The sequence below is a fragment of the Phocoena phocoena genome, chromosome X (assembly GCF_963924675.1).
Source record: "Phocoena phocoena chromosome X, mPhoPho1.1, whole genome shotgun sequence".
In the NCBI taxonomy this organism is placed as follows: Eukaryota; Metazoa; Chordata; class Mammalia; order Artiodactyla; family Phocoenidae; genus Phocoena; species Phocoena phocoena.
The window spans coordinates 85,456,000-85,477,136 of NC_089240.1; the positions used below are offsets into that span (position 1 = coordinate 85,456,000).

At 40.4% G+C, this 21,137-nt stretch overlaps 1 pseudogene; it reads left to right on the plus strand.

Moving 5' to 3' along the window:
* The first annotated feature begins 10,677 nt into the window (after nucleotides 1-10,677).
* LOC136142191 (sodium/potassium-transporting ATPase subunit beta-3 pseudogene) lies at nucleotides 10,678-19,157 on the plus strand (annotated as a pseudogene).
* Nucleotides 19,158-21,137: the final 1,980 nt, after the last annotated feature.

Here is a 21,137-nt window from a genome sequence, read left to right on the forward strand (position 1 = left end):
TACTCAAATTTGTCTGAACTCACTGAAAAGGTGGATGGGCACAAGGGGTCCTGCTGGTATCAAGGTTCCAGATCCTTGTAGAGTTCAAGCTAAGGAGAGAAGTCTGCTCTGGGTCTCTTCATGGTTGCCAAAACTGTCAACTGAACTAAAAACGCACTATGTGAAAGCTGTGAGTTTCAGTTTTATTTGGGGACTTACTGAGAACTATAGCCTGGAAGACAGCCTTTCAGATAGCTCTGAGGAACTGCTCTGAAGAGGTAAGAGAGGAAGTCAGCATATATGTGATTTTGGCAAAGAGGTTATGTGCAGCCAAGCACACTCTCGGTAGAAGGTTGCTACTAGTCATGAGGAACAGATATCTTAGTTAATGGTTATTATGCTTTTCTAAGTAGGGGAAGATGAAAGAATCCAGGTTCATAAAAAATTTCTCCTGAAAATATCTAGCTATGTGAAGACCTGTTCTGCCAGTTTTCCCACAGTACAGAGTGCCTCATTCCTGAACTCTATCCTGAACTCCTTTTAGGGTGTGTGGCTAATGACTGCAGTGGCTAATGACTCAATCCCTGTACAGCCAGATGGCCATTGACATTTTTTATTTGATAAAGTGTATTTGAAATCAAGCACACATCTTGGTAGAAGGTTACTGCTATTTGAGAGGAAAAGATATCTTAGTTAATGGTTTTTGTGCTTTTCTAAGTATGGGAAGATGCAAGAAACTGGGTTCATAAAATTTTCTCCTGGAAGTATCAAACTATCTGAGGGCCAGTTTTGCCAGTTTTCCCGGGGCACAAAGTGCCTCATCCTGATCTTTGTCCTGAATTCATTTCAGGGTGTACTGTAGGTCAGCGACTGCAGTGGCTTAATAACTTGATTCTTGTAGAACTGGATCGTGGGCAACATTCTTTATTTTATGATGCCCTCCCTTTTGGTCTTAATTTTGACCAAGGTTTGGGAAGCATTTCATGACCATTTTGTCCAATGGTGCTAGGAATGCTCATTCCTAGGTCAGCAAGATTTCATTGATAGGCCACTCAAGGTGCTACTATTGAACTAGGCCCTGTTAACGGTAGCCAAAAGTCTCTGGACCACCTGTCTTACTAGACAGCTATGGTCCAGGAAAAGATTCCTTCTTGTTGCTTCTTCACATATCTAGAGTTACACATTACAATCATTGATCTTACAGAACTATATTTAGTCAATTGTTTCAAGTAGCCTAGTCATCATTATTATTTTTTTAACATCTTTATTGGAGTATAATTGCTTTACAATGGTGTGTTAGTTTCTGCTTTCTAACAAAGTGAATCAGTTATACATATACATATGTTCCCATATCTCTAACCTCTTGTGTCTCCCTCCCTCCCACCCTCCCTATCCCACCCCTCTAGGTGGTCACAAAGCACCGAGCTGATCTCCCTGTGCTATGCGGCTGCTTCCCACTAGCTATCTAGTCTAAGTTTGTCATACATTTGGTAACGCAAGAAACATTAGTCTTGTAAAATAGGCAGAATACAAGTAATATAGCTAGTAACATTAATAAGGTAATAAGTAAGTATTTAAGTTAATTTCTACTGGGTGTGGCTCAGTAGCTCTCCAGCTCATATGACCAGTCTGTTCTGTACTATCTTTAAGGGAAATGATATATTGGCATATATGTTGTACATAAAGCTCAGCAAAGATGTCTACACATACAAGGTGAGTGGTGGATCATTGTGACCCCTTACAGGATTGATAAAGGAATGTTACCTTCTAAGGAGCTACATGGCTGGCGCCAGAAGTAGAAAAATTGATCTTTATGATTGAGCAGGTATTTCTGCCATTGGGGAGGTCTGGTTAATGCATAAAGCAGATACACACTAGAGGGGAGGAAGGAGGCCAAAGGGCAGAGAAAAGGTTTTATGTGTAAATTTTTCTTGTCTTAACTTAAAATGTGAATTTTTATTTTGTCACCTGGGAACCTCGCTTGCCCTCCCAAGACCCTCTGGCTCCCTTCAGTCCAGCTGGGCACTAGGAGTAGGAGGCCCAAGGCCAAACCAGGCTACAGGCCAGGGAAGGAATGGCCCTGTAACCTCCCTGGGTACTCCCTCTGTGGGTCTTCTTGGGCTGGCCCTCCAGGGAGTCGTGCTTCTCATGCCCAGTGCTCCCCAACCCCAGGGGAGCCCAGAGAGCAGGGGGCCTCTTGTGAGCTGTGGTGATCGGTTTTTCTCTATGCAGAGCCCCTTGCCTGGGACACGGTGAGTGCTCAATATATGTTTATTTTCAGTTGAGTGTTGATTCAACTTTTATGGCTTGTGATTAATCCTTTTTCTTCTGTTATAGAAGCTCCCATTGTTGACTATCCAACTGTCACAACACCATATTGGAACTTTAAAAGTTCTGAAAACATCTTGGATCTTTTGTCTGCTTGAGTATTTATAAACTCATATTATTATCCTTTTATTTTTTTGCATTTTTTTCCTTGTAGCAAAGCCTTAAAATATTCTACATCTTCCTTGAAACTTTCTCTCATTCCTCAGTTCACACTGATTTGTCCTCTCCTAAATCTTTTTAAGCAAATAATCAGACTGTACAGTTCTTACTTGGTGGTTCTCAAATTATTCACATGTGGTAGTTTTGATTTTTGTTGGATGGTTAGGCTGTATCTTTTTTTTTTCTACATCTTTATTGGAGTATAATTGCTTTACAATGGTGTGTTAGTTTCTGCTTTATAACGAAGTTAATCAGCTATACATATACATATGTTCCCATATCTCTTCCCTCTTGTGTCTCCCTCCCTCCCACCCTCCCTATTCCACCCCTCCAGGCGGTCACAAAGCACCGAGCTGATCTCCCTGTGCTATGCGGCTGCTTCCCACTAGCTATCTGTTTTACGTTTGGTAGTGTATATATCTTTTATCCTTAAGCAAATATGAGGGTCTTTAAAAGTGCCTATGGGGTGGGGATGGGGGAGTGACTGCAAATGGGCATGGAAGATCTTTTAGAGATAAATGTCCTAAACTTAGATTATGGTGATGGTTTGTACAACTCTGTAAATTTACTAAAAGCCATTGAATTGTAGACTTAAAATGGGTGAACTTTATGAATATAAATTATACCTCAAAGAAATACTTTAAATGCCTATGGAGTAATAAGTAAAGAATAGTGGAGATATGATATATTTTGTGGGAAGACTAAAAGGAAAGGTAGGTCATAATGATAAAAATACAACAGCCTGAGGAATTGACAAACTCTCTCCTTGACCAAACTTTAGGCAGGCTCTTCTAAGCCCCCTTTGCAATTAGGCCTTGTTCTGGGACCCTGTCCTGTGATCGTGTCCTTGGCATGCCTAGCCCAGTTTTAGCAAGGCTCCTGTGAAGTCATCCCCCACCCTTGATATCTGATCACCTTGGCCTGCCTCTAGCAAAAATTCTGTTGTCAATTTAGCAAGAATCTCCCTCCCCTTGATGTCTCCTCTTAGTAATTTTTCCATCTGCTGACTCTCTCAACTCTGTTCTTTGGCTATAAATCCCCACTTGTCCTTGTTGTATTCATAATTGAGCCCAGTTCTGTACTGAAGTCTCTTTTCCCCTATTGCAAAAAATCTGTCTTTACTGCTTTTGTCTGGTGTCTGGCTCTGTTTCTCTTTGACAGAAGGCATTCTCAGACAGTGCTTCTAGTAGTATGTATCAGTCTGGCCTGCTGGCAGGAGGGCAATTTTTTTAAAGACCACCTAAAAATGCCTACTCATTCATTCACGAAATACATATTGAGGGCCTACTTGTTGCCAGGCACTGTGCTAGATGCTGAGGAAACAGATGCGAGCAAAAATCATCTACAAGGTCTCTGTCTTCATGGAGCTCATAATCTAGTAGGGGAGCCAAATAGCATGCAGATATCTATACAAGAGTGCACTTGCCAGTGAGGACAAGTACCAGGAAGAAGGGGTCCATGATGCTATGAGGGCCTATAAAATAGGGAGATTTGACGAGTCAATGTGGTCAGGAATGTTGCTCTGAGAACGGATTATTGAGCTGAGAGGTAACAGAAGAATAGAGACTAATTAGGTTGGAGCTGGGGGTTGGGGAAAAGGATTAAGGCTATGTGTTCAGAGAGAGCATGGTGAGTAAAAGGGACTGAAAGAATGCCAGTATGGCTGGGGGTAAGAGGCAGCGGGAGAGCAGTGTGGCCAAATTTCCATTTACCTATCCATCCATTGTTCATTCATTCAAAAAATATCTGTTGAGCACTGATCATGTGCTAAGTCTCATGTGAGGTGTGACTGTTAACCCCAAAATGGAACCATTTATTTTCCACAAATAAATCATGACCCCCATAGGGGCCTGTGTCAGGAGTGAACACTTTGGGGGTTAGGGTAACGAGTGGGGATAGAGTCTCAGAAGGAAAGAAAGTCATATTTACTGAGCACAGGTTGTGTCAGTTCCGTGGGATCCTGGGAAGCTCATTAACCCCAAGAGGATTCCTGAAGCTGGTTGTGATCTCATTACCCAGACACTCTCAGAGGCATCCCATTGCCTATCAATAGAAGGACATACTCCTTACCCTGGCTGTCACTTCCCTCCATCTCCTAAGGTCTTGGAATAACATTGTTGTCAGAAAGTTGTGAGTAAAATACAAATGTTATGTATGTATACAGCTTCATTTGAGATGAAATTTAGGAGTTAAAATTCTAGAAAATAAGACATGTTGCATATTAACCACAATAAATAAGATCTTGAAATAAGTGGAAAGGGATAAAAGATAACATTTGTATGCCATTATCACTTGAAATAATATTATTATTCTTATGCCAAAGTATTCTCACCCCTGCCCCAACCAACACATTATCCAGGCTGGAGATTCTGACATTATTTGTAGAGTCCTGAGCTGGCATTCAATGCTCCCCACTCCATGGATCCAAACTACATTTCTAGTCCTCTCTTCCAAGCCATCTGTGCTCTTGGAAAACTACACCATTGTCTGTTCCCTCAAGAGACTCCTGCATTCTCCACACCCCTTTAACATGCTAGAGTTCAATTTTCACAGGGTTTGGCTCTCACACACACATGATGTCATTGCATCCTCAGATCAACCCCATGAGGGAGCATAGTTACTCTCATTTCAGAGAAGAATAAACCAAGTCTCAAGGAAGGGGGAGGACCAGCCTTATTTTGGTAAAAAAGCAGGTTGCTGGAAATTAGAGAGGAGTGGAGAAAATGCAGTTGTTTTTAGATTAAATGGCAAAATGAATATAATTGTTAGTTTATACTCATGTTACATGTTTATTATGAAGTCTCATTAGTGGCAGTGACAGGAATTTGCCCCTCCCCCTCTAGCTCTATGTCTAGATTCCTTGCCCCTACTCTTATCTGTTTTGTGGAGGAAGAGTATCAAGCAGGGCGAAAAGGAGGGGTGCCAACCCTGGGGAGAGGAGTCTGGTTAAGGCAAGCCACCTTTCCCCATGCAGAGTCCCTTGCCTGGCACACAGTAGGTGCTCAATATATGTTTATTTCCAGTTGACAGTTGGCTTTATTGTTTATGGGCTGTGATGATGCACTTTCCTTCTTTTCTAGAAGGTCTCACTGCTGACTAGATCAAGGACAAATAGTTCCCAAACTGTTACAGCATTATCTTCAAATTTACAGAAGTGTATGTGAGCTGGATAGGAAAATTTGCTATATACAATGTTGGTTCTTCCACTTGTTCCCAATTCAGTATTTCTCAGTTGATGTTAGTTTACTTTTTTTGGTTAGAAAAACAATTTTATTCTCCGCAGAATATACTGAAAATGTTTTACCTCTTCTTTGAAACCACTTTTTACTTCTCCAGCCACCCTGATTTCTTATCTCTTGGTTCTTTTTGAGCAGATTTTAAATCCCCCTTGGTTGGTCTCTTATAGTTTCAGATGTACTCATCTTGTTCATTCAGTGTTACCACTAAACAAATGCTACGGCTTCCACAAAAGCTGATTGAGTAATACAAGAAGAAGAGCAGACATGTGATGTCTCTTATGGGGAGAATTGTTAAACAAAACCAGGGGACAGAGAATGGCAACTTTATACATTGTTTCCAGTAGTATATATAAGTCTGCCTTTTGAGGGGAGCAAATTATTTGAAATCTCTTATTAGTTATCTATGGCTGCATAACTACTTACCCCCAAATGCAGCAGCTTAAAGCAACAAACATTTATTATCTCACGTATTTCTGAGGGTCAGGAATCTGGGAGTGGCTAAGTTGGCTCCAGGTCTCTCATGAGGTTGCAGTCAAGATGTCAGCCAGGGGGTGCTTCCCTGGTGGTGCAGTGGTTAAGAATCCACCTGCTAATGCAGGGGACATGGGTTCGAGCCCTGGTCTGGGAAGATCCCACATGCCACGGAGCAATTGAGCCCATATTCCACAACTACTGAGCCTGCGCTCTAGAGCCTGCGAGCCACAACTACTGAGCACGTGTGCCACAACTGCTGAAGCCCGCGCACCTAGAGCCCATGCTCCGCAACAAGGGAAACCACCGTAATGAGAAGCCCATGCACCGCAAGGAAGAATAGCCCTCACTCGCTGCAACTAGAGAAAGCCCACACGCAGCAATGAACACCCAACGCAGCCAAAAATAAATAAATTTATATTGAAAAAAAGAATATACCTATAAAAAAAAAGATGTCAGCCAGGACTGCAGGCATTTGAAGGTTTGACTGGAGTTGAAGTAGCCACTTCCAAGATGGGCTCATGGGGATTGCAAGATGTCTCAGTTCCTCACCATGTAGATCTCTTCATAGGGTTGGTTGAGAGTCCTTATGACACAATTACTGACCTCCTCCAGAGTGAATTAACCTAGAGAGATCAAACAGGAAGCTGTGAGACCTGTGACCTAGACACACCCTCGCTTATGTCATATTCTTTCAGTTGGAAGTGAGTCCAACCCACACTTAAGGGGAGGGGAAGCTGCTGCTGTCACCATCGTGTTGTTTCCTTACAGCAGAAGCAACAACAAAACCCTGAAAAACTTGCTTCTGATATTCATAGAGCATGGTGGGAGGTGGGAACAGGGATATCAGAGAACAATCAGATGACAAAACAGATGTAAAGAGAAGAAGCTTTAATGGTGGTGGCCCTGGATTGGGAAAGACTGTGTGGGACCTGGGCTGCCCATCCAGTACTCCTCAGTATTTACTCTCTCCGGTCTGTCTAGGCTTGTGTCTCTGTTTTGATAGGTAAAGACACCAGGCCAAAATATGCTTCCCAGAGAGCATGGAAGAATATACCATGCATCTCTGATAGTAACCTAGGAAATCCAAAAACTGAAAGGAAATCCCACGAATTGATTTGAAAAGAATGTAACGGTCTTTCTTTCAACCCAGGTTCTATCAAACCAATTCACTGCACCACACAGAAGTGGTATTGAATTTACCACATCATGTACAAAATAGAACTTATTTTCCTTTTGGCTGTTAAATTTCCAAAGGCTCTCCGTGGCATGACTGAGCTGTTTGTTTTATTCTAAATTTAATTTCTTTTCAGAAAGGAGGTTGCAGGGAGAGAGGGAACTTACATTTAATGAGTAACTACCATATGCCAGACATTTTATATATATTTTTGTATTTAATTCTCACCACCACTCTGAAAATAAAATACTATTACTATCTCCATTTTACAGATGAAGAAATGGATATTTAGAAAAGTTAAGTAGTTCTTTCAAGATCATTCTACAAGTGAATGAAATAAGCAGGACTCAAATCCAGGCTTTGTTTAACTCCCAAGCCTGTGGTGTTTATTAGGGTGCTTCTTTTTCAGATGGTGAGCTTTCAAACTTCAGCGTCATGTTGACTTTAATTGACTAAGTAGTAGAGTTCTTTTTTCATTCAATGACAATGAATGTAAATACCTTCATGGTACATAAATAGTATTTATTATTATGAAGTGTCATTAGCATTAACGCCCTAAACTCCAAGGCTCTAACTGCTTGGTTACAGAAAATTTGATGTTCTATAGATCAGTGCCTTTCAAACTTAAATATGCATTCAGATCACCTGGAGGAATCTGCTGAAAATGCAGACTCTAATCCAATAGATCCAGAGTGGAGCCTAAGATTCTACTTTTCTTTCTTTTATAAATTTATTTATTTAATTTGTTGGCTGCGTTGGGTCTGTTTCTGCGCACGGGTTTTCTCTAGTTGCGGTGAGCGGGAGCTACTCCTCCTTGCGGTGCACGGGCTTCTCATTGCAGTGGCTTCTCTTGCTGTGGAGCACAGGCTCTAGGCACGTGGGCTTCAGTAGTTGTGGCGCACGGGTTTAGTGGTACGTGATACCTTTCCAGACCAGGAATCGAACCTGTGTCCCCTGCATTGGCAGGCGGATTCTTAACCACTGTGCCACCAAGGAAGTCCCAGATTCTGCTTTTCTAACAATCTCTCAGGTGGTGCTGATGCTGTTTGATCTCAGATCATACTTTGAGTAGCAGGACTATGGAGTACTCTGCCATAACTATTTTTGGAATCCCCAGGGGTGCTTCCAGCTATCCAGGAATTTGTAGTCACAGATCAAGGATGTCTAGCTGAGTTACAACTCTCAAGCTTCTGGCTGTAGCTATTTTAGAGAGGTTCTCCTCTACACCAGAACTCTGCTTATGGTACCATTTCTATCTCCTTATATGAGTGGATTTGGAAATCTGCTATGCCAGATATTACTGGATCTGCATGCTATTGTAGTCCCTTGATATTAACCGTAAATGCTGGCTGATGAACAATAGCAGCCAAGAAGAGGGTGAATCAGACAGGCAAACACTACAGTCTTTTCTGCTGCTTGACAGGGAAGAGAGTGAGGGATCCCTGGACCATGGTTAGCATGGTTCATTCTGTAGGACAAACATATACCTGTGGTGTAGATGAAATATCTGCATCAAATCACAGCTTGATGGCACAGGCCATGGAAAGTATCCAGCTCAGTGCACTTGCTCTGATTCCATGCTTTTCAGGCAAATAAGTGATCACTGAAGATGGTAGTCAGGAACCATCATCTCTGCTAATGGTTCTCCTAGGGTTGGCAAGTGTTTAACAAGCATGCATTCTAGTCATTCATTCAGATAAACAATCTGTCAAAGACTACTAACACTAATTAGTAACTTACGTGAACCAAATACTGGCTAAGAACCAAATACTGGCTAAGATTCTAGAGATATAGTATCTCTACTCTCAAGAAAATTTCAGTATGGAGGGAGACACAGACAAGTAACCTACAGTACATAGTGATGGGTGTTAGGGTTATTATCAGAGCTCATAGCAGAGCCATCTAACGCAAATTTTGGATGGGTGGGGAGGAGGCAGGGCAGTGGTGTGCTGGTTAATGTTTAATGATCAGTTCTCTGAAAAAAATAAAAGCCCTGATTTGTTAGTGTTTGGTGATTTTCATGGTGGAAATGCTGCCATCATGACCAGTTTCAAGCTACCAAATTGATGTCACTGAACATAGAGTTGTGCATAATAGGCTCTTGAAAGTCAGGATAAGTTAATTCTAGCACACCATTGGGGTAGAGAAGGCTTCCCAAAGTGAATTATGTCTAAGAAGAGATTTGAAGGAAAGCTAAAGTTAGTCCATCAAATGTGGAGGACAGACAAAGGGATTCCAATTAGAAGAAACAGCAATACAAATAACTCAGCATGGTCATAGGAAACATGTTGCTTTGGCAATAAGTGTTGATAGTCTGAATTAAAGTGTAGGAGGGAATAGTGTTAAATTTCCCAGTAGGCAGACTAAGCATATATTGATATTTAGGGCACCAGAAGGGTGGAGGAACCAAGGAAAAGAAAAAATTAGTTCTGATGAAATTATTAAGTGTATAATCAATAAATTTGGAAGAAATGTCAAAGAAAAATTATTATAACACTTGTTAAAATGGTAAGGAAGACTTCATTCAAGATTATTGCAACAAGGGAGAGACTATTGCAGCAAGGGAGAGAGACTGAACTCAACTCCAAATACCACAATGACAGCTGGGGATTTATAGTCTATGAGAAGAGTGAGGGGGTCAGTGTATAGAAAATTACTAAGAGGAGACATCAAGCGTAGGGATATTCTTGCCAAACTGTCTTAACAGGATTCTTTGCTAAAGGTAGGCCAAGGTTGAGTCTTAGTCAAGAAGAGGGCTCAGCGAAGCCTAATTAAAGTTTGGTCAAGGAGGGAGTCTTTGTCAGAAGCTATTTTAATTTTAACATACATGTGAGTTTAGTACTATTGAATTAGAGCAGAAATGGGAGTACCACAATATTTTTAATTCATAGGGCTTCTGGTTCTGGGGATGGGGAAAAGATACTTGGAAAGAGTCAAAAGATATTAATGCTGTAGAAATAGTAGAATTTCGTGGCTGATTAGGGATAGAGGAGAAGAATAAATCAAGAATTACTCTGGGGCTTCCCTGGTGGCGCAGTGGTTGAGAGTCCGCCTGCCGATGCAGGGGACATGGGTTCGTGCCCCCGTCCGGGAAGATCCCACATGCTGCGGAGCGGCTGGGCCCGTGAGCCATGGCCGCTGAGCCTGCGTGTCCGGAGCCTGTGCTCCGCAACGGGAGAGGCCATAACAGTGAGAGGCCCGCGTACCACAAAAAAAAAAAAAAAAAAAAAAAAGAATTACTCTGGTTTTCTAGCTTCTGCAATTGGATGGTAGTGCCCATGAGATAGGTAACATTGGAAGAGGAGCACATTTAAAATGAAGACGATGACTCTGCTATCAGACATGTTCGAATTTGAAGTACTCGAAGAACATCAAGTGGAGATGTCCATCAGGCAGTCAGGTATATGAATCTGAAGCTCAGCAGAGAGGATTGGTCTGGAGTTATAGTCTTGGGAGTCACCAGTACATAGGCTGTAATTGTAATCATGAGAATGCCTCTTAGGGAAAGGGTATAGAGTGGGAAATGAGAAAAGGGTCAAGAAAAGATCCCTGAGGAACCCCAGCATATGGAAGAATCCAGCAAAGGGGACTGAGAAGGAGTGACTAGTGAAGTGAGAAGAAAATTAGTAGACAGTGGTACCCCAGGATTCAAGAGAGGAAACTGTTTCAAAAAAGGAATTCAACTGTTAAGGCATCAAGCAAGAAGACAACAGAAATGTGTCCACTGGATTTGGCACATGGAGGTCTTCAGTGCCCTTGACAAGAGTAGTTTCAGTGGTGTGATAGAGATTCCATTTCAGATAGAGAAGCCATTTCAGAGTACACTGAAGAGTGAATGGGAGATTAAGAAGAGGAGTCAATGAGAATAGATAATTCTTTAGAAAAATTTTACTCTCAAGAGGCATTGAGAAATTGAGTGGTAGGTGGAGAGGAATATGGATCAAGTGAGGGCTTTTCAAAGATGAGTGATACTAGAGCAGGCTTAGATGCTACTATGATCTATTAGAATGATCTATAAAGAGAGATAAGGATGTAGGCAAAGTATCTGAAGATACTGGACAGGAATGGATGCAGAGTACAGGTGGAGAAGTGACCTTAAACAGCAGGCACTCATAATGTATAAACTCATTCTTAGGCACAGGCCTTATTGATAGAATGTCTCACCGTCTGTGGATAGGCGGAACATCAGGACATGAAAATATTGTAACATTTAGACTCTTCTGGTGTTTTTTAAACCAGTATTCATTAATAAACATTAACAAAACAGTTGTGTCACCTTCAGAACAGGGAAATCCTCAAAACAACAAGGGACTTATTTGTCTTTCATTTAACAACTATTTTTTGAGTAAACTGTGCCATGCAATGATCTAAATGCTGGAAATAAAATAGTGAACAAGTCATACCTGATTATTTCTCTTATAGAGCTTAAAGTGTACTGGGAGAGAAGTATATTAAACAAATAATTGTAATACGGTGTGATAAGGGCTATGATGGGAGAAGTACTCTGTCAACACTTTACCTTATCTGGGAGTGGAGGAGTTAGGGTCAGAGGACTTCTAGAAACAGATATTAAGTTGGTATCTGAAAGATAAATAGGAGTTATCCAGAAGAATGGGGTCAAGAAATAGGGTGTGAGGAAGAGTTCCAGGCAGAGGTAACCGTATACATGAAGACCTTGACACCAAGGGAGTGTGATGCAGTTGAAGAACATAAGGTCAGTGTGACTGGACTGCAGAGAGTGGGAGGCAAAATGGTGGAAGAGGAAGCTGGAGAGGTAGCAGGGACCAGATTACACAGGGCCTTATATACTGTGTTTCGGATTCTGGTATTTATCTCAAGACCCAGGGGAAGACATAGCAGGGATTTAGGCAGGGAAATGAGCCTGACAGGATTTACATTTTGAAAACATTCTAGCTGCACTTCTGAGAATTGATTGGAGGGGGCAAGAGTGGAGGGATGACTAAAAGAGTTGAGAGGCTATTGCAGTTGTTTGGATGAGAATCATGGTGACATTTGCTAGGATAGTAGGGGTAGAGATGGAGAGAAGTAGAAGTATTTTAGAAGTATTTGCAAATTAACAGCTCTTGGTAAAGAATTGGATGTGGAGAATGAGGGAGAAGAACGTGTCAATGATTCCTAGGTTTTTGGCTTGAACAACTGGTTGGATGAGGCAATGGCAGCTTTTACTGGGACAGAGAAGAAAGGCAGAAGAGGAGGCTGCAGATGATCAAAGTTTGGTTTTTTAGAAGAACTAACTCACTATCATCATTCTCTTACCAGATGCATCTGGTAAGACTCCAATCAAATATAATTCCAAGAGTATCTGAAAAGCTCTAGTATTACTTTTATCTTCTTAATATCTTGAGTGCCTATGGATGGCTGAAGGGTTTAGCTTATGTTTTTTTGCCTTACTGTGTTTGACCTTCATAATTCATTTAATTATACTTCTTTTTCTGACCTCATTATTGCTTTTTCTGAACCACTTCTACCAAACTAGACCAATGGTGCATTTATGTTCATGCTGAGTTCAACTCTTAGTAGGGACATGAATTTATAGTAGGGACGCTGTAGATGTATGCTTCTTATATTTTTAATATGGATTTTTTCAAACGTATTTACTTAAGTAGATAGTAATAGATTAACATATTCTCACCAACTAACTTCAATAATTATCAATTTATAGTCAATTGTATTTAATCCATCCAAACAGGATGGACTTTAAAGAAATCACTATTATTCATAAAACAATTAACAATATTTCTTAACATTATATTTCCACTTAGTGTTCTAATTTTCCTGAATGCCTAATTTTCCTTTTACAGTTTCTTTGAAACGGGATTCAAATAAGTCCATACATTGTATTTTGTGGATGTCTCTTAAGTCTCTCAATTCATTGGTTCCCTGTCTCTGTTTTTATTTTTAAATTATTATTTCAATTTATTTGTTGAAGAAAACAGGTTGTTTATCCTGTAAAGTTTCTCACATTTTGGATTTTGCTGATCACATCTCTGACGTGTTGGTTAACGTATTCTTTTGTTCCTTATACTTCCTGTAAACTGGTAGATCTAGAGCCTTGATCTGATTCAAGATTGATTTTTTTGGGCAGTAATATTTTTTTTTTTAGTAATATTTCATAAATGTTGTGTGTATTTCCATCAAGAGGTACAGAATATCTGGCTGAATCTCTTCTTTGTGATATTAGCAGTCATTGATAGTCATTACCTAGATTCATTATTTCATTAGGGGTTTATAAGATGGTGATATTCCAATTCTATAATTCTTCCTTCATTTACTAGTTGCAATATGTCTATAAAGGAAAAATTCCTCTCGAAAGCTATTTCATCACTCTGAGGGACAGCTTGGATTCCCTTAGCACCATCCTCCAAAGGTGACCAATGAATATATTTTTCAGAGTCATTATTACTCATGGGTTTTTAACATTTTTGATGTGTTTCAATTCATAAGTTCATTGCAGTTATTATTCTTAATGATATTCAAATTGGCATTGTAGCCCTTCTCAAGTTGGTTCCTGAGTGCTTTTGACACTACCCCAATCGTCTTTGATAGCTTTCTTGCTTTCTGATATGATAATTAATAAAACCATATGAATAAATAATTTTAAATATTTATGACATGTTAAGTGCATGATTGTGGCTCTAAATTACCATTTAGTTATGCTTTGTATAACAGGATATAAACACTACCCTCATCTCCAGTCTACGGAATGCTAAGTTGACACACAAGACAGTCAAAGCTTCCTTTCATTCAATATCTGACTAATTTATGGCTTTACAGAAAAATAAACAGCCAGCACATGATTTCATCTCCTAAACAAAGCATTTACACTTATCTAAATATGTTTTTTAAATGAGGTGGAATTTCTTCCTTCTTAAAAATATGTTTCTGGAACTACTAAAAAATTTGCGTTTTCTAAATAGCTGATAAAAAACATCCCTCCATATTGTTGAAGAAGGGAGGCACTGGGACCACCAGTAAGACTTGGTTTAAGTATGCCAGTCAGACTTGACTTCTTTCCATCCTGCTGCATCAGAGGCCATGCTCTCCTTTTTAGTTTCTTCTTTTTTGCAGCCTTTAGTGTCTTGGTTAGCCACCCCAGTCCCAGTGGATTTCCCTTTTGCTCCTCCTTTCCCTCTTGTTTGCACATTTTTCCTGAAGGTTTATTCTTTCTTGTTGCCTTTTGTTTCTGGCTTAGTCTCAACTTTGGAAGGAACAGGTTTGGCTACAACCTGTGAATCTCCTCTTGGGCTCTTTCTTTACTGCCTCTTTAGCTGAATTGACCTTCTTCTTAGAAATCTTGGTGGTGGCTTCAGTGAGGAAGATGCGTGCCTGGGTGCCTAGGAGTCTTCACAAAGCTGGGCTACTTTGCTGCTGCCAATCCCATAGCCTGAACTCCTGGGGCCCAAGATGGGAGTGGATCAGATGTCTGCCCATTATTTTGATTTAATATCAGGAATCTCTCTCTCTCTCTCTCTCTCTCTCTCTCTCTCTCTCTCATCATCCTCTATCACTATCATCTGTGTACTCATCCCTCTCTCTCCCTTTTTAGGTAAATGGTAGCATACTATACGTGCTTTTCTCCACCTTGTCTTTTTCACCTTAACAATATACCAGGAGATCATTCCAAAGTAGTATACAGAGTATATATTCCTCATTCTTTTTACAGCTACATAATACTCCTAAATGGGGATGTATTGCAAGTGATTCAAAGAGTCCTTTATTGATGGACATTTGTTTTTTTTAACCTTCTGCTATTACATATAGAACTGCAGTGAATAATCTACTGCATATGCTTTACTGTTATTTTTGCCAGTGTATCCTTGGGATACATTCCTAGAAGTGGGATTACAGGGTCAAAGGGAAAAAGCTTTATGTAATTTTGCAAGATTCGACAACTTCCCCTCCATTGGGGTGGTACTATTTTACATTCCCACCATCAAAGCATGAGAATGTCTGTTCACAGCCTCACCAAAGACTATGTGGTCAAACCTTTGACTTTTTGCCAATCTGATAAGTGAGAAATTATATCTTATTTTAGTTTTAATTTAGACTTCTCTTATGAGTAAGGTTGAATATTATTTCATATATTTAAGAGAACTGTCTTGACAGTTTAAAAAACATGTTCAATGTGTTTCAATCTGTTATAGTCTTTTTTTTTGGTATACTCTTTTTTTATGCTCAAGTTCTATCTTAGGCCAGTGGAAGACTCTTCAGGCTATCTCCTGTGTCCTTTTGACATGACCTCAGCATTCCTTTATTTTTTTACCCTCGTAATCTTTGACCGCTTCTTTGCTAAATGATATGACAAGATATTCTAGACTTATCTTGTACATTAAGTGCCTGAGAATTGGCATCAGCCATTTCTCTAAGCTGCTGGAGGAATAATAATTCTATTTGCTAAGCCTCATATCCACATGCACATTCATAGCACTTATCATCACCTGACATTACAGTGTGTATTGTCTGATTCTTCCTCTATATTCTAAGAATTTAGAATGTAAGCTACATGGAGGGTTAACACTTTTTTTTGTTCACTAATGTATCTCGAACACCTAGAACGAAACCTGATATACAGAGGTTCTCAAAACCTGCTTCTTTCCATTTATCAGAGGTCATGATTGCAGCCCTCTACATGAGGAGAGATGGGTGATCATCCGGAGACTGAGCCCAGGAGTCACTATCATTCATTCGTTCATTCCCATGTACTGAATGGCTGGTATGTAACAGACAGTGTTCTAGGCAAGTTGGTAATGTTTGCGTTAGGCCTGAGGCTCAGGCAAAACCTCTAGCCACACTGATCAGGCAGAAATGATTCCTCTTCAATGTCAAACTTGAGCTAAACTAATAGGGTCAAGTAACCACCTGAAATAAAAGGAAATGGTGGATGGGACTTCCCTGATGGTGCAGTGGTTAAGAATCCACCTGCCAATGCAGGGGACATGGGTTCATTCCCTGGTCTGGGAAGATCCCACATGCCACGGAGCAACTAAGCCCATGTGCCACAACTACTGAGCCTGTGCTCTAGAGCCCACGAGCCACAACTACAGAAGCCTACAACAAGAGAAGCCACCACAATGAGAAGCCCATGCACCGCAATGAAGAGTAGCCCCTGCTTACTGCTACTAAAGAAAGCCCACATACAGCAACGGAGACCCAACGCAGCCAAAAATTAAATAAATAAATAAATAAATCTTAAAAAAAGGACACGGTGGGAGTATTTTCTTCCCTCAGGACTCCTCCTTCATGCAATGAAGACATGGCACCAAAGCTTCATACATTAAGCAAATATATGTATATTTTACTTATTGTTTACATTTCCAGATGCTGTCTATGATAGCTGTATTCTATGTAGTTTACATCAAACTCATCTCTTTTATGTGAGAGGGAAATCAGAGTAGGCCAGGACTAATATTTTTTGAAGTCTTATTGTGTGCCAGACATTTAAAAATAGATTTTCTCACTATATTTTGTATTATAGTCTCCTGGAAGATAAAGTAAGGAGGAAAAGAAAGCACATTTTTAAAAGACTTTATTTTTTTTAGATCAGTTACAGTACTTTTTTTTTTTTAAAAAAAGGAAATAGTATAAGGATTTTCTATTCTTTTCCTAGCTCCAGGAGGTAATTCATCTTACAACACAGAAGAGTCAACAGGTACCATTTGCAAAGGATTTCCCATTTATTCCTCACACCACTGTGGTAAAGTGAGGGATTTTGTCACATCCACTGAGAAGACTGAGGCTCAGAGAGGTGATAATATATAAAACTCTATCAGTCATTTCTAGATTAGAGCAGTGGTTCTCAAACTGTCTTGTGTCATCTGTATAATGTGTAAACACTAATTACTGGGCCCCATCTGGGTGAGGCCCAAGAATATGCACTTCCAGCAAGTTCCCAGGTGATGCTGATGCTGCTGGTCCAGGGACCACAGTTGGAGAACTACTGATGTGAATAACAAACAAAAATGACATTTACTTTTTACGAGGATCTAGAGAATCACTGCGAGCTGAGAGGGCTGTTGGAGGTACATGCCTGGGGTCAAAGCAAAGAGGATACAGAGTGCAGTGTGCCCAGGCCCATGCTTTGCGCCATTGACTCAGACAGTGGCTGACACTATGTCACTCTCCTAAAGTGTGAGGGGACCAGTCACTGGTCCACAGAACTGTTCATGTGGCATTGTGATTTCATCATGTCTCCCGCCCTGGGGAGCCCTGTGGTTGAGGGATTAAGCACCAGCCTCCCAAAAATCTCCCTTGATCTTAAGAGCTATTCAGGTTACTTCTTATTAAATCCCTAATTCAGACCAGGCTATGGGAAGTTAGGAGAGGTGAAGTAAATCAGGGACACTGTCTTGTAAATGCCTGCTCAGTAGTGAAACCTGGAATTACAATAAAGCTTTCTCACTGTGTCCCTGAAACTACCAGAGCTCTGAATGCTCTAATCTCCCTGTGCAGTCGATGGTGGCCAGGATATTACTTTTTGATCATTTTTTATAGTGAGCTGTATTACTTGTAAGTGATTCTATTACCGAAAAATTTAAAACGTCCTATGGCAAATAACAAAAGCAATAACATCCCAGCAAAGCTTGTCTGAAATGGTTAGAGTAAATATTTGCAAATTAGGGCTAATTCTCATGATATATGAAAGCATTCTCAGCAACCAGTATAGAGAGATGGACAAATGATGCTGTGGTAAGCAGCCTCTAAGACGGCTCCAATGAGCCGGAGCCTCCCTTCCTGAGCGGCGCCGGGAAGCCGGGGACCCCTTCCTGGAGCCCGGAGCCTGCGGCCCGAGCGCCCCCGGGGCCTTATTTGTACGCAGCGCGCCTTTGTACGGAGAGACTCTGGCGGAGGTGCCGAGCGGTTCAGCGAAGCTAGACCCTGCTCCACTCCCAGGAAGAGGAAATTTCCACCCCTGCAGCTGTCTTGTGACTCACGCTGCCACCCCAACCAGTCGGAAAGAGTGGGAGTATTGAGTGTGTACTGTACACTGAATGTACAGCAGTGGGTTAATCACACAAGCGCATCATACACGAAAACGCACTTGTATTTGAACAGTGAAAAGACCCTTAAACAAAGGTTTGATCTTGCCCTTTTACCCAGGCTTTTATGGGTTCCTGGCTGCACTCTTCTCATTCACAATGTGGGCTATGTTTCAGAATCTGAACCATGAGGTTCCAAAATATCGTGACCAGATAGTCCAGGACTTATGGTTTTTCCAAAGTCAGTGACTGCGTTGTAATATTCATTCAATCTGTCTGATCCAGATTCCTATAAAGGGTACATTGAAGACCTAAAGCCATATGACTTAGAAGAACAGAAGAATCTCACAGTCTGTCCTGATGAAGTGCCTTTTGAACAGAGAAGTCCAATTTATGTTGCATGTCAGTTTTTTACTGTCTTACTTCAAGCATGTGGTGGTGTGGATGATCCTGAGTTTGGTTATACCAGAGGAAAGCCTTGTATTCATGTGAAAACAGAGTAATTGAATTAAAGCCTTAAGGAGAACCAACTATAGAATGTATTTCGAAGGATGAAAGCACAGCTACTCTATCAACTTATCCTCCCAATGGAATTATAGGAATAAAATATTTTCCATATTATGAGAAAAAACTGCATGTGAGGTATCTACTGCCATTAGTTGACATCTAGGTCACCTTTGACCCTGCAGTACCGTAAAAGAAGTAACAGTCAAGTGAAAGGTAGATGGATTACCCAATTGAAAACACCAGGATGTTCTTGACAAGTTCTTAGGACGAGTTGTGTTCAAAATCACAGTGTGTGCATAGTAATGAGTTAGGATATCTCCACAGACTAAATGTTATGTTGTCTGTCTTTATTTTGTATCAGCTGGACCTGCCATTCTAGAATTATGAGACCACCCTGGACAAAGGTAGGGTGGTACATGACACTGGGGTAACATCATAATGTGCTTCTAGATCATAGTGTTCAATGTCCTTTGAAGTAACTGCCTGTTGCCTCTGCTGCCTTTTGAATCAGTGGACAGTCACCAGATAGGGACTGTGAACGCTTGATTTGAAACATGTAGAATGGGGGTCTTGTCCTATTTTGATGTGGTTTAATTGCCAAGTGTATAAACCTTAGTGTGCTGCCCTATATAAATATTTTATAGATTTAACACTGGTTAAGTGTCATATTTTCATGCCAGCAAAGTTTAGGCATAAAATGGTACCTGACCAACATCAAGTGATTTTATAGCTGCAAGAAATGTGATGTATGGAGAAGTTCTGTGAGGAATAAAAAGGAAAATAAAAGTGAGTTTGGAAGGTTTTCTTGGTGTTTGTGTAAAATTATTTTTTACATGTTGAATTAGTCTATGGATCTTTTTGATTAAGAGCACAAACTTTTTGTTGTAAAACATGCAAAAAATGTAGTGATGGGATTGTTTTTAGTGGTGGAACTAAATCTCTTATACATTATTTTAGGCCATAGATGAAACAGCATTTTTAGGGTAGCCAGTATGAATATGCACCTAATTTTTTATGAAATTAAGTTCATAAGATTTAAATTGTATGATACTTTATGAAATATCTTATTACTGCTTTTATTTAGCAGACTGTGAACCTTAATAAAAAATATAAATTGTTAAGAACCTATTTAAAAATGAGCCCTGAGATGAGAGCAGCTATAAAAAGATCATCATTTTGATTCTGTGTGTCATCTCTTTCTACGGACTTGATATGATTGTTTCTTTCAGTCTAAGTTATTTTTCAAAAAGCAAACCTGTGTTTTTTTAATTGAGTTATAATTAACATATAATGTTATATTAGTTTCAGGTGTACAACATAGTGATTCAATAGTTTATACATTATGAAGTGATCACCATAATAAGTCCAGTTACCATCAGTCACCATACAAACTTATAACAATATTATTGAATATATTCCCTATGTGTACATTACATCCAGGTGGCTTATTTATTTTATAGCTACAAGTTTGTACCTCTTAATCCCCTTAGTCTCCCACCCTCTTCCCCTCTAGCTTATGTTGTCTGTAGAGGTGAAGCAATATATATCCACTAGTCCAGCACACAGAACCTAGGAAGAAGACATATTAGGGGGCCATGAATGTGAGAAAGAACCACTTACTTAGGTCATCCATTTTCAAAATAAAGCGAGATTTGACAGTGACTCTTTTTTTTTTTTTTTTTTCCGGTATGCGGGCCTCTCACTGTTGTGGCCTCTCCCATTGCGGAGCACAGGCTCCGGACGTGCAGGCTCAGTGGCCATGGCTCATGGGCCCAGCCGCTCTGCGGCATGTGGGATCTTCCCGGACCGAGGCATGAACCCGTGTCCCCTGCATCGGCAGGCGGACTCTCAACCACTGCGCCACCAGGGAAGCCCAACAGTGACTCTTGATAGAGTCCCATTTCTTAAGTCTGTAATTGAGATAACTAAGTTAGAATATATGGATAGATTAAGTATCCAAGTGAATGAAAAGAAGTAAAGGGAAAATATGTATATAAATTGTGAAAAAAAGAGATGGCTCCAATGAACCACGCTTCCTAGTATTCATGCACGTGCATGCGTAATCCTTGTACTTGAGTGTGGGCTGGGTTAACAGAGAGAAATAGTGAAGCCTTGAATTACTCTAAAGCTTTGTCCTTTGTGTCCTGAAGCTGCCTGGGCTCTGAGTGCTCTAATCTCTCTAGGGGCTGGCACTGGATGCTCCCCAGGGTATTGCTCAATTTCTATTACAATGGACTGTATTATTTATTTATTTATAAATATACATAATATTTACCATTA